Raw genomic sequence first — 12081 nt, forward strand, 5'->3', positions numbered from 1 at the left:
TGGATGCGCTCGCTCGGACAGCGTCGGCACCACGGCGCCCGTCACGCTCCTCCTTCGCCGCCGCCGGCGGGAAGAGGTGCCCGACATTTGCGCGCTCCGAGTTAGCTGATTAGGTGGTTAATAATGCAACGTGCATTGTTTAGGTATTGATGAGATTTAAAGCTTGTTCTCAAAATAAAATCAATTTACATAACATTCTCGCCTGAGTGACGCCGCGGAACGAGAGCCTCCTTCGGAGCCCCTGGGGCTGACTCCCGTGAGTCTGTGAAACTGCCCCCCGCGATCCGACGACGGCGACGAGTCGCGTGGTGCTTCACGCGTCCACGACCGCGGGCTCCCTTCATTCATCCGCGCAGCAGAGATGTTCTGGCCGTATATCTTGCGGAGTAATGGCGCAGCATCAATTTAAGTCACATTATTAACGAGGCATCGTTAGTTGAAGTAACTTAGCAATGCAAATCCCCCTTGCGTGTCCCACGCAAACGATTCATCAGGATTACAGAAAGAAAAAAAATGTGGGCGCTGCGTACGCGGTGGGAAGGTCAGCACTCGACCGCAGCCCGGGCGTGACACCGGTGGTGGTGGTGGCAAGAAATATCAGTGTCGCCGAGCCTCTCACCACGTGACTTCGTCCGCCCATGCCCTGAGATGTTAAGCAATGAATCTCGCGTGGCGACTTTTGAACCGTTGCGCGCTGTGGTGGCGCGTGAGGGCGAATGCGCGTGCCAGGTCTGTGTCGTGTTGTGTCCTGCAACAACGGGGATGGATGATGGTGCCGACGACGACGATGATGATGATACGTGCCCATGAATTTGACACTCGTACGCACACAAACACATGGTCTCGTGTTATTTATTTATGACCAAGTCATAGGCGTCTGTTTTGTCTTAGAAGTCTCTCTCTCTCAATCGGCTCGGTGATGTGAGTCAAATGGTCACGGTGTACGGAGGGATTACTGGAGTATGTAGCAGTCGGTCAGTCAGTAAGTATTCTACTCGGAGAGAGGATCGGCGGATGTCACGCGTCTGTTTCTGCAAAGGAAACCTTGGGCCTCAATGCTGTTGCCATACAATAGCTCATTTCCACCTGCGTTTATGGTGGCATGTGGACAAGCGCGTGTGCGCGTGCGTGTGCGTGTGCACGTGCGCGCTAAGAGTGTGTCCATGAGCTTGTTGATTTATCTCATGTACGTCGTGTCCAAATCTCATTTCACATTCCGGGAGGCTATAAATGGTCACGGTGCTTAAATATATTTAAACACGCGCATTGGGCCATGCGCTTCCAGATCCCCTTAAAACAGCCGAGCTGCCAACGCCGCCTTGCGCTGTGTGCCAAGCGCCGGTGCGGTTTGTCACAAAGAGGAATGTAACGGTGCTGCTCCTGGTGCCAGACTCAAGGTGACGTGGCGCTTGCCGACCATCTGTGGCACCCAGCTGAGGCCTGCCATGGCAGGGGGGTAGGGGGCCAGTGTGGGGGGGGGGGCTGGGCTGCTGAAGCAGTGGAGGTGAGCGGGAGGGGGCCCCGGGGGCACCCAGCTGCGCCCACCCTCCCCCCCCCTGCTAGGCAGGCATCTCGCGATGGAAGCTTTTGTCGTCGTGCGTCAGAGCCTCCCCGCGTGGCGCGACAGGACGACCGCACAGCACTTTCTCACTTCATCATCGTTAAAAAAGGTTTAATTCTGAAATGGTGTTGGCAGATTTTAACGAGTGTTAGTAGGTCATCAGAGATGAAAAACGGAATATTCATGTCGGTTATTGGGTTGCCTTCGAGTGGACAAATGTGATGTTTTCCTGCTGGGGAATGATGGTGAATTAATATAATCAATATCCGTAACAAGAGAAAGTATCCAGAGCTGTTTAAAGAGACAAGAACGGATCGCCCCAATTTAGCCGCGTAACTACCTGGCGATTAACGTGCGCTTTGCGGGCCGCGCGAGAGAGAAGCTCGTCTCTGCATGTGCACGCTGCCTGTGAGTCGCGGCCCCACGGCCGAGTGATGAAATCATTTCCCCTCCGTCACCAATACATCCCCATTCCCGGGCCCCCATCGACATCGTGTCCGAGAAGAAAAATCGCGGATTTCTCAGCGAAACAAATCGCCGCAGGTGCCGATGGGAAGCGGCCAGCCCTCGGCGCTCCATTGATTTTAAATTACAAAGTAACTGTTGTGTCCCCGTGAGGGATGGCCTGGACTCGTCTGTGGCCCCTTGTTTGGTGCGCGCCGCTCGTGTACATCACCGCGCGCCTGTTGATCAATATACAAGTAATTTAATTACCACATTACAAGTGATCAATGTCTGCCGAGTGGCTCTGACACAAACAGAGAATACGTCGACATCGGCCGAGTGATTGGAGTGCTCTGGGCCAGGCCGCACCTGAGCGCCTGCCCACTTCGGCACCTCCACGGCAGACCCCCCCCCCCTGGCCCTCACGGGGACTCAGTGGGTCACGGTGCAAGGGTGACGAGTGCATGCCCTTGTAGACACTTGCAGGCTGCACGCACGTGCGAGCGCCATGTGCTTGTGAGTGCTTCAGTCACGCAAGTGTTTTATGTGCATCGATTTGTGAGTCAAAGCCTCCGTGCACCAATCAAGCATTGGGGTGGTCTGCATCTCCACCGTGACTCCAGCATGAGCAGGGGGTGATAATCTCCATTATGTAAGCCACTTTCTCCACGAGACGACCACCCTTGAGTGCATTCAGGCCGTGAATATTCATCCATTTGACCGTAATATTTCGGAATGTGAAGCTGATCAATCCCCTGTGTTCAAGGTCCCGTAGAAGTCTTGGCAACGCTGAGAATGCGGATTTGACCGGCATGGAATAGAGACCTCTCTGCTCCTGCCCACCGTCTGCTGCACAGCCGCCTGTCGTAAGGAGACGTTTTACTCTCGCTCAGCGAACAGTCACCGCTCGGTTCAAAATACAAACGATGCGCCCGGGCACGGCACCTCCAGAGAGCAGGGCTGGCCACCGTGTGACAGTCAACAGTGGGGCGTCCAATTCAGAGCCCGTGATTTTCTGCTTGCAATTAAAAACCGCCGCTTTGCCGAACGCGCCCGGGACATCCGGCGACTGCTGGTGACATTATCGCGCGTGTATCGGTGCGCACGCACGCACGGCCCGTCCCACCCCCCCCCCCCCGAAATTATTTTTGTCGTCCTCTGGGTACAGTGAGACTGCGTGATGCCGCCGCAAGACAGCATTCGCTTCTTGTGCCGCCAGGACTGCGAGCCGTCACGTGGGGCCGTCACACGGGCCGCCGCCACTGCTGAGGTTCCTCGCGTGATGCATGATTGGGCTCGACCCAGGGGAGCGCTTCGCTCGGCTCAGCCAACGGTGGCTTCCTACTCTGGGCCAGCTTGGCTTTGCCCGTCATTAGCGTTACCACTGATGGAGATTTTCCTCTGGCAGGTAGAGAGGGGGGAGCGAATGAGGGGATGGTTTTAAAAATAGCCTGCCGTCTCAGCTTTTCCGACATCATGGCGAAATAATGTTCAAGGCTGAACGATCTTCTGTAACGTACAATGTATAAGTCATATTTAAATAATGAATCCCAATTCAACGGAATACAGTTACATTTTAATGGGGCAATATTCACGTTCACAATTTGAAATATCATGATGTCATTCCTCGTTCCTGTGCCATTGCAATGCTTAGCGTGATGCCCGGAGACGCATTTTATTTTGTTTTCACTCCGTGTACTCTGCGCCGCCAAATTGAACGCACGCTATATATGTGGCCTTTTACTATACAATTTGCATGCAAATAAAGGTGTTTTACACGTGGTTGCTCCGTTGCTGCTAAAACATGCAGCATCGCATCACACAGTAAGGCACCAGATGCCAGATGATGCTTCCCAGCAAATCAGGCCACGTAGCTACTAGCCCCGTGCCGGCTTTAGTATGCTCCGTGCACCCATTGTTCCACACACGAGCTGCTGACCCAACTCGAAAGCTTTTGCGCAAAGCTAAAACGAATGCACGCAAACTTCCTTTGTTTCTTTCCGCCGCCGTGCCCACACATGGGCTGTGGTTTCTGGGTGCCCGCCTGTCATCGTCATCAGCCACGTGATCAATCCGTGTCCTTTGATTATGCAGAGAAGGCCGATTGCGTGTTTTTCTTTTCTTATTCTTTGGTTCTTTCGGTAAAGTCACGTAGATAGAAAATAAAAACAAAATGAAAATTAAAAATGAAATTAAAAATAATCATCTCTCCGCCTGATCGAGACCGCTAGTGTCGCGATCGAAACGTCGTCGGTTTTTTGCTTTTATTTTTAATTTCATTTTTAATTTACATTTTATGTTTCTATCTACGTGACTTCACCGAAAGAACCAAAGAATATGAATTCCTGCAGTCACGAAAGTCTAAAGTCAAAGTTGTTTTTTCTTCTTCTTCTTCTTCGAGGAATACCTCGTGCAGGGCCAGATGAACACTAGTTTTCCTTAATTGAAGATCACGCAAAAAAAAATTCAGGTAAGCATTTATCATCAAGCTTAGTCGCGGGATAGAGTTGGGATTAGGGTGAGTGTCATGATTAGGATCAAGGCTTGTGTTTGGGTCGGGAGTTAGGTCCAGGCTAAAGGTGGAGTCGGGGTTTTCGGGCTCCGGTGAATAGCAACAGAAATGCGCAAATCCACGCGAATGCTGCCGCGTGGACGCGCGAACGCCCAAAGGTCCCGCAGAGGAAGGAGGGAAACGTCCCCGCGGCCTCTCGCGAGGGCGTCGTGCGAATGCTGTTAAGAGCGGCCTGCGTAGACCTGGGCCGGCACACCGCCCACGCCGATGCCGTCTGGCAAAGGCAATGAAATTCCCACGGATTATAACGCGGCACGTGTCTCCCCTCGCCACGTGTATCTTAAACACACATCGCGGGCGCCTTGAATGTGACAGATAGAGGTGGCAGAGAGCCTGAGACTTTAATCCTAAATCCACAAAACTGCTTACTCAGGATCTGCGACCGGCGGCCGCGGGAAGGATGGAGGGGAATGGTCGGACGACTGCAGGCGATGCCTGTTGCGAAGCGCTCTGTCTCCGTTCTGCTCGCCTCATCCCGTCAATGCTAAATGCTGCCATGGGACCTTCTCTTACACATATCGATCCGGCCGGCACCAGAGATATGGCCTTTATTTTTTGTTGCGCTTCCAATGCGTTATATTGACGGAGGCGGACGGGGTGGGGGGGTGTGGGCAGTTAAAGATCTAGCTTGAGGTATTTGGCGCAACCTTATTTGGTGGTGCATTGGCCATATGGCAGACGCAGGTTGGTTAGCCTCACCTACATCTCGGCGTTCATATCATTCTCGATATATCACTTTGGGGCACAGCCACATGGTGTAGCGGCGAACAGTTCCTTGACAATTGCCCTCAACAAATCAATACGGTGATGTAGACGAGGCATAACTCAGTGGCAGAATTGTACAGCCTGAAGCCTGGGAGTGGTGCCGGTCACAGGTGTTTTGGAGCCGATGCGTTGTTTATTCTGGGGAGTTCGAGTGGCCGCTGCCTGTGCAGTGTCCCCTAGCGTAATCGTACAGGCACGAACGGATCGTCCACGCTGGGAGATGGCGCACCATGGCCTCAACGCAATAGCCATTCGGTTGTGTGCATTTGGTCACGGAATAATATTCGGGAGAATGGTTTAACAGACGCACGTATTGCACGCGCGCGCCTTACTCGCCATGCGTGAACGCTGCCCAGGTAGTTCTAGAAGATATTCGTATCTGAGATGCCACTGGCACAGGTACCGCAGGTGCTCAGGTGCGTGGCCGCGGTAGGAGCCGTGCCCGCGAGCGAGGGCACTTGCCTCGGCTCGGTGTCGTAGTTTGCTCGCTTTTTCTGCATTTTGATTTTTCAGCGGATGACTGATATTAACTCCACATGACATTTTTCATTTATTTAGGTTTAATGGCCATCTAATTACTGTGAAGTCCATTAAATGAGAGGTTTAAATGCTACCTCATGGAACGTTATCTGGTTATTAGCATGCTGGATTTTTCATGGTGTGATATCATTTATGTTACTATTAAAGTGCACTTCTATTTTTTTCGAAAAACTAATTTTTTAAAATGTGGATTGAAGAATAAATAAGGCCTACTCCGTATGTTTATGAAATGCAACTGTACAAATGTAGAGGGAGTGAGTGGTTTGTGGGCTACGGAGATGAGCCTCCAGTTTCACTTGGCCTCATTTTAAAGTGTTAGTCCTTTGAGTCTCCACGTGGCATTTAGTAAAAAGTGAGCTCCAGAGTACCTCACTTGCTCTTTAAACTCGCTGGCAGCTTGTGCGGGCCTCTTTGAATTTGTATAGCATCCTGGACATCTTCTGCGGACTGTGAGGTGGCCCTCCAGGTAGCAAACTGATACAGTGCGGCTTTTGAAGGCCCTTCGCCATGTACATTGGGTCATGGTGACCACAGCATGAACCCCGGGATAATGATCGGCCAGGCAGTCGCCTCATTACACAAAGGCAGTGAAAACCAAACTTCTCATCGTGATGTAGGACATGCACACATGCACACATACACACACGTAATACACAGCTGCACACTCAGATGCACACACACAGCAGCCTCCAAGCATGTTTAAGCGCACACAATGACAAAGGTCACACATATAGCCTAAACTGATTATTGGGGCAAGTGCTGTTAGTGGGCACCTTTGAAGGTCAGTACGGCACACGAGGGGGTCGGTGACCAGCACTATGCCCGACCGCCGTTGTCTCCCGAGTAAAGATATTTACACATCGCACAAAGTACTTCGTTGAGGCGCATTCGACTTAGGGGAGGCCAAGGTCTGGTTCAGATAATCGTCACTGGCGTTGGCCATGAATAGGAATTGAACACGTTGGGTTCAAAGCGCAGTGCGCTAACTGCTGCATTGCCGCTCTCCGCGTTTCCGATGAACACGGCTAGCTACGTGCGGTGCGAAAGAAGTTCACCGTACATGAATACAAATGTGCGCACGCACACACAATCATGCATTGCGTACACCTAGGATTGCTTGAAGTAGTTTAAAACACAGTCGCACGGACAAAGTAGGGCCATGCTGTGTGCTCAATGGACGCGCGCGCGCGCGCGTACACACGCGGTCGCCCCGATGTTCATCAAACTGAAAAAAGTAACTTTCCTAACCTTGATGTTATTAATTCAAGCACCGAACTGGTTTGACATTTTTTTACAAGTAATAAAATCGCCAAGAAAGAGGCTCAGTACAGAGCAAAATTTAATGTCGAGCAAAATTGGAATCGTAAAGCAGACAGTAAAAACAATAAAGGGGACTGTGCTGAGGCCATAACGAGGTTGCATTGCCAGCGTTGTATGCGCACCTTCTTGCATGGGTCGTTGTTCGGATAAAAAATAAAACCCCTCGTTTTTCTACCACGACAAAAAAGAAAGGAAATATTGTGAGAAAAAAAATAGCTTTTTAAAAATGTATCCGGAGTGTTAATTGTGTTCACTCCAGACCGTTTAGTGATTCTGTAATGATTTTCAATTAGCAGCAGTCACAAATGGTGATAACTAGAAAATTACTTTCTTTGGCGTGTTTTATCACCTCTACACTCACTTCTCACACTCACACAATTTGACAAAACTGGTTGGCATCGCTGAGTATCTTTTAGAGAGGAACACTGCTGTGGCTTTCCAGTTGAATGTGAGATGAAAGTTTACTGTTGTGATTGGCCAACTGCGGAAACTGGTTGCGGGAGGGTGATGCTGGCTGGCTTTGACGAGGCTAAGTGAGGCTTAGGCGGCTGGAATGACTGGGCAGGCAGACAATCAGGGTAATGGCTCTGGCAGGCTCTTCTCACTTTGAGCACATGCAGGCATTCATCTAAAGGCGCGTGGCTGGATCCATTAGGAGGCCAGGAAAACTGTAATGCCAAAGTTGGGAAACAGGGTCGGGCAGGGGTGTGGGGAGGAGGAGGAGGAGGAGAGACTTGAGTTATTCAACTCTCTGCTCTCAAGCCAGCATATAATTCCTCAGCCAACATATTAGTCCTAATGGAGGATGGTGGAAGTCCAGGAAATGAATTGGATTACACAAACCTATTTTGAGAGAGGTAAAAAGGTTAAGGGATGGAGGACTTTTCATTTAACTATGGCACGGCATGCCGCCAGCTGCTAAGCTTGTTAAGTGGGATTAGGTGGTGAATGGGCAGGGTTAACCTCTGCTCCTTTTAATCATTTACAGCAATGGCCTTAGAAACATTGCAATTTACACAATTAGAGTCAGATACAGGCGGCTGGGTAAGAGAGTGCAGAAGGGCTTATGGAAAATAAAATAACAGTCGGTGTACTACGTTTTGCTGGGAAGATTCAAGGTAGACCGATGTTTGGTAATTTTTTTTTGTGGCTGGAGAAGTACTAAACTTTTCTTTAATGTGCAGACACATCACTGGAAATGGCTTTGTGTCACCCTCCCTCTAGTCTTTGCGCACCTCCTGGACATCCTATGTTCCGTAACTCCCTCAACTGCACGGACACGAAGAAAAATGTTCCCATCTTGACAATGCGCGGCCCAAGACCGTGGGACGGTGAGAGAGGCGCTTGGCACGAGGACATATCTGAGATGTTTTCCCTCCGTAGGAAATGTTGCTGCGTTTTATGCCTGTAATTATGACGCTAGCTTTTAATTATCAATTTAAAACTACTCTCAACACACTTGCAATTATCTTCCCGATGCGAGGCAGTATTTTCAGATTGTCACCGCTAATTGGCACAGCCGGTAAATGTCAACGGAAGCGTTGGCTCTGTAGCAACAACACACAAAAAAAAACCCGGGAGCACAGTGCGATGATGCACGCTCGCTGACGCCGGCGAGGAAGCGAAGTTGGTGCCGTTCAGCCTCGGGCTACCGCCAAAGTGGCGCGTCCACACACTTCTCGAGGTCCCTTCTGTCGTGCGGCTGCATGCAGATCGACGTCAAACCAGACCCATGGGGAAACCAAAAAATTTGCTGCGCTTTATCAGAAGCCATCGTAGCATTGAGGCGGAAGGCGATGGGTGACACAGTCTGTTGCGTGGGCAGTAGAACTGCGAGTTTCTCCTCTGCATTTATATTCACGTCGCTTGCCCTCCGAATATTCCGCGAGCACCCACAACCCCCCCCCACCCACCCCACTTTCCATAAGGTGTTGGAACTCGGGGAACAGAGCGTGCAGTCGCAACACACTGGGAGACGCGTACAAGGTGGCGTCGCTTTGTCAGGGTACGAAATCGACTCTGATTCCCGGCGCTCGCCCACGGCTGTTTTTGTTGTTGTTGTTGTTGCAGAAATTATTCCGTGCGTCCGCGGGCAACCTCGTCCACCGATTGCCCCGTCCGCCACGTATTTGGCAAGTGGGATGTATTTGACGAGTAAAAATACAAAACTTACATAAAATAAACATCCACGTGGCCACCGCGTTTAACCGGGTCAACCGCAGAGGTGCACATTTTAACTTTTGTTACATAATTGACAAGCGGGCGGGTTGATGCATGATAGGCTGCCGACGCTGGCGCTGCAAGTGAGAAATGGAGTAATTGAAATAATGCAGGTAGCGTCACCAGTGGCTGCCGCGTGCGGAGCGGCTGGGAGGCCCTTCTCTCTGCGCTATTTGCAAGATTAAACGGTGTGCTAACCCAAGCCACAATAAGCAATATTAGCTTTAAGGAAAAATATGTTTTTTTTTCTTCTTTACCAAATTTGATCCCAGCTAAAATCGAATATTACTCATGATCTCTCAAGAGCATGCAGCGTTTTTTGGTGGCTTTTCACGTTGTAAATGGCTCTGTACCCATTTGCAGATTTGGAGCTGTGATCCGCCGTAGGTTTCCTCTGCGGGTATAATCCATATAGAGTGTCAACCTCGCTGATGTCATAGCAGTCCGGCCGTGCAAGCACCGCGCCATCCATCAGCCAGAGCCAGCAACGGGAGGCTGCACCGTGTCCCCGCAATTTCCCCGCTGAACGTTCGCGGCTGGTGGTCTGTAAACAACTGTTTACCTCTTCTCCCATTGGTCCTAATCACCGGGACATCACGGGGATTGTGACTCGGCGTCACTTTGCATCAACGCGATAATGATCCATGTTCGTGCGGAAGGAGGGGAAAGATTGCCTCTCATTAGGAGCGTACGTGCCCACGAACTCATCGAGGTGAACGCCGCCTGGTTCACGTGAAACGGGGGCCACCTTTTACTCTGGGACACTCAGAGTGCCGAGGCTGTGTGTGTGCGTGTGCCGATACAGTCCCTGCACGTGTAACTGGAGCAGCAGAGGTGCAGCCGAGGGTTTGGTTCACCATCTAAATCAGTGGTTCCTAACCTTTCTGTAGCCTTGTACCCCTTTGGCTCTCTATCGTAAATGTTTTTTTAATGTATAATGTTAATAAATACGTGAGGTTTCATGAAACAAAGTAGCTGTACTGACGTGTCCGTGCTTAATGTGTGTTTCGATGATTAACCTTCTGGAACAATCTGGCCGTGTCTCGCACCCCCAGAGAGGGCACCTCGCACACTCAGGGGGTGCCTGCGCCCCAGGCTAAGATCCACTGCTCGACATTTACTGAAGCCCGAGCAAAACACTAAATGTGGCCCCTTTGTGTTTTTGTTGTTGTTGTACCACAAGACGCTTCGTTTGTAAGAAGCGACGGCGTGGAATTCTTCGAAGCCAGCCCAACGCGTGGAGAGGGGCGAGTTTGGGCGGCGTGATGAAGAGGAGGAGGCGCGCTCGCGTCCCGCGGAGTGGCCCCGAGCCGCGCGCCGCTCACAGCTGCACTCCCTCGCCCTGGTCCTTCGCCTTTTACAGGACAACTTACGTCGGCTCCTCGGTGTCACTGTTTTAGCGGGGAACATTTCAATTACGTTTTATCGCCCGTAATACGGTTTGTTGTTGGGTTAGGTCGCGTAAACGTGTCGATAAACCCGCCACCACCCGACACGCCGACTAGTAAGGGTTGTCACGTCAACAGAACGTGGCCAATTCGTCACTAGTACAGCACTAGTGTGTAGTGTAGTGTATAGTGTCGTGTATAGTAGTGTAGTGTATAGTGTAGTGTATAGTAGTGTAGTGTATAATGTAGTGTATAGTGTAGTGTACTAGTACAGCACTAACCGGTGCGTTGGAGAGCAAATCCACAACAATTACAATCTGAGTGTACGACGTTTCGCCAGTAATTACAACGGGCATCATCAGGCGGGCAGCCAGATTGCGGGGTTCATGGTGTCACGTGTTATCAGTCCGGTGCGTCTGTAATTGTTGCATTTAAAAACGAACGCCTTTTTGTGTTGAAGTAAAATAAAAAGGTTTAGCTATTGTTTTGTCCCGACTTGCGTTGATGTTTTTTTTTAAAACCTTTATATTAAGTTCGCGTGCTTGCTTGCTTGCTTGCGTGCTTGCTTGCTTAGGACCGTGCAAATCTTTCGGTCGTTTTTTAACCCACTTCCCGTGATCCAATCGAGCTGACATTTTCCACACAGACTCGTTGTGCCAGACAATTATTGTTCGTGAAAAAAAATTCCCAAAATTTTACACTTTTTAGGCAAAAAAAAATTATTTTACATATATTCAAATAGAACGCATTCATGGCTTTGGCTGAACGTCAGAGTGTAAGAGCCCAGAGCGTAACCCCTCCACAGGCCGTGGCGGAGTAGCGCAGTTGGTAGTTCCCTCGCTTCCCATGCCAAAGGTCGCGGGATCGATCCCCGCGTCCTCCACAGGCGAATATATTTTTAAATCCTTTATATTAAGTTCGCTGCCACGCATATAAAGGATTTATAGTGAAAAACTTTGTTTTTACGGGTTATACTAATTTCTCTTGCGGGGAGGCATTGCGCCTTTTCAATGCGAGGAGCCGAGGCCACAGCGATCGATGGCTCGAGGTCGCGCGTGTGCGCCCACGTCCTCCTGCCTGTGCGCCCACGTCCTCCTGCCTGTGCGCATCGCGAGCCTCCAACGCTCAGGGCACCCTTGGTTGGAATGATTATTTCGAGCGAGTTCCATCTCCTGGTGCGTGTTCACCTGCTGCGTAAACCTCGCTCCAAAATGAAGCAGCAGAAGCAGCAGCAGCAGCAGAAGCAGCAGCAGCAGCAGAAGCAGCAGCAG

This window comes from Lampetra fluviatilis, chromosome 7 (assembly GCF_964198595.1).
Source record: "Lampetra fluviatilis chromosome 7, kcLamFluv1.1, whole genome shotgun sequence".
In the NCBI taxonomy this organism is placed as follows: domain Eukaryota; kingdom Metazoa; phylum Chordata; class Hyperoartia; order Petromyzontiformes; family Petromyzontidae; genus Lampetra; species Lampetra fluviatilis.